The sequence below is a fragment of the Chrysochloris asiatica genome, unplaced genomic scaffold (assembly GCF_000296735.1).
Source record: "Chrysochloris asiatica unplaced genomic scaffold, ChrAsi1.0 scaffold00230, whole genome shotgun sequence".
Taxonomy (NCBI): Eukaryota; Metazoa; Chordata; class Mammalia; order Afrosoricida; family Chrysochloridae; genus Chrysochloris; species Chrysochloris asiatica.
The window spans coordinates 1,941,529-1,944,044 of NW_006408748.1; the positions used below are offsets into that span (position 1 = coordinate 1,941,529).

The window sequence follows — 2,516 nt, forward strand, 5'->3', positions numbered from 1 at the left end:
AATCAATGTCAGAAGAGACTCTGAAACTAGCTCTCCAGCACAGAAATGCTAAAACAAATGTAAGAAATGAGAAAGGCTAAAAGCTGAACAGAAAATTTCAGAGAGCAGCTCAAGAAGATGCCACTCATGTATGCCAAGATATTTGGAAGGCACCCACCTGGCCAACTGACTGGAAGAGATCCACATTTGTGCCCATTCCAAAGAGAGCTCACCCAACAGAATCAATTACAGTAATGAAATGTGCAAAACTATAATGAATTAGAAAGCCAAAAGGAAAAAACACACTAAGCATTTCTCAAACTGAAAGCATCTATGAAATAATTGAAATCTCGACTTGCAATATTGAAGGATTCTATGGGCAAGATATTGAATGATGCAGAAAGCATCAAAAGAAGACGGAAGAAGTCAGTCCGGAGGCTGCGGCTGTAGAGTAACTACTGGAGGAGACTCTGCCAAGATGCCTTCCGTGCGCGTTGCTGTGAACGTGGCCCGCGTCCTTCCTCGGCGAGCCGGGCTGGTCTCCAGAAATGCTTTTGGGTCATCCTTCATTGCTTCAAGGAATCTCCATGTCTCTAACACTTGTCTTCAAAAGAGTGGCACTGCTGAGGTGTCCTCTATTCTTGAAGCGTGTATCCTTGGAGCTGATACATCTGTTGACCTTGAAGAGACTGGGCGTGTGTAAAGTATTAGTGGTGGTATTGCCCGAGTACATGGGCTGAGGACTGTTCAAGCAGAAGAAATGGTAGTTTTCTTCTGGCTTAAAAGGCATATCTCTGAACTTGGAACCTGACAATGTTGGTGTTGTCATGTTTGGAAATGATAAGCTCATTAAGGAAGGAGATATCGTGAAGAGGACAGGTGCCATCGTGGATGTCCCAGTTGGTGAAGAACTGCTGGGTCATGTAGTAGATACCCTTGGTAATGCCGTTGATGGAAAGGGTCCAATTGGTTCTAAGACCCGCAAGCGAGTAGGACTGAAAGCCCCTGGAATCATTCCTTGAATCTCTGTGCGTGAACCAATGCAAACTGCCATTAAGGCTGTGGATAGTTTGGTGCCGATTGGTCATGACCAGCGTGAGCTGATTATTGGTGATCGACAGACTGGCAAAACATCAATTGCTATTGACACAATCATTAATCAGAAATGCTTCAATGAAGGAACTGATGTAAAGAAGAAGCGATACTGTATCTATGTTGCTATTGGTCAGAAGAGATCCACAGTTGCCCAGTTGGTGAAGAGACTTACAGATGGAGATGCCATGAAGTACACCACTGTGGTTTCAGCTACTGCCTCTGACGCTGCCCCACTTCAGTACCTGGCTCCTTATTCTGGCTGTTCTATGAGAGAATATTTCAGGGATAATGGCAAGCATGCTTTGATCATCTATGATGGCTTATCCAAACAGGCTGTGGCTTATCATCAGATGTCTCTGCTGCTGCGCCAGTCCCCTGGTTGTGAGGCCTATTCCGGCGATGTGTTCTGCCTGCACTCCCATCTGCTGGAGAGAGCAGCCAAGATGAATGATTCTTTTGGTGGTGGCTCCTTGACCGCTTTACCAGTCATGGAAATACAAGCTGGTGATGTGTCCACTTATATTCCACCAATGTCATTTCCACAACTGATGGACAGATCTTCTTGGAGACAGAATTGTTCTACAAAGATATTCACCCTGCCATTAATGTTGGTTTGTCTGTGTCCTGCGTCGGGTCTGCTGCACAAACCAGGGCCATGAAACAGGTGGCAGGTATCATAAAGCTGGAATTGGCACAGTATTGTGAGGTTGCTGCTTTTGCCCAGTTTGGTTCTGACCTTGATGCTGCTGTGCAACAACTCCTGAGTCGTGGTGTGCACCTGACTGAGCCGCTGAAGCAAGGACAGTACTCTCCCATGGCTATTGAAGAACAAGTGGCTGTCATCTGTGCTGGTGTAAGGGGGTATCTTGATAAACTAGAGCCCAGCAAGATCACAAAGTTAGAGAATGCTTTCTTATCTCATGTCATCAGCCAACACCAGGCCCTGTTGGGCAATAGCAGGGCTGAATGAAAGATCTCACAACAGTCTGATGCAAAGCTGAAAGAGATTGTAACAAACTTCTTGTCTGGATTTGAAGCTTAAATTCCTATGGATTCACTAGTATCAAAACTGACATCAAATACCAGTTTGCTTTTGCCATTGTTTCTTCTAGTAACCAGTTTTATTTGTAAAAGGATTACTCCTGTTCCTATACAGAAATCACGTTACAAATAAAAATTTCATGTGGAAAAAAAAAAAAAAAAAGGTATCTGCAGAATCAAAGTACAAAAAGAAATGATTGATAGTCAAATTTTTCAAGATGTACCATATAATCAAGAACCAATAGTACTGAAGGAAGAAGTCCAAGGTGTGCTGAAGGCTTTGGTGGAAAACAAAGAGAAATCTTTCAACAAACTGATGTGGCACTGGAGGCATTCACTCATCTATGCCAAGAAATTTTGAAGACACCTACCTGGCCAACTGATTGGAAGAGATCCATATT

The 2,516-nt window shown here is 43.8% G+C and overlaps 1 pseudogene; it reads left to right on the forward strand.

The window, feature by feature from the left end:
* The first annotated feature begins 457 nt into the window (after positions 1 to 457).
* On the forward strand, positions 458 to 2,116 carry LOC102826961 (annotated as a pseudogene).
* The last annotated feature ends 400 nt before the right edge of the window (positions 2,117 to 2,516 follow it).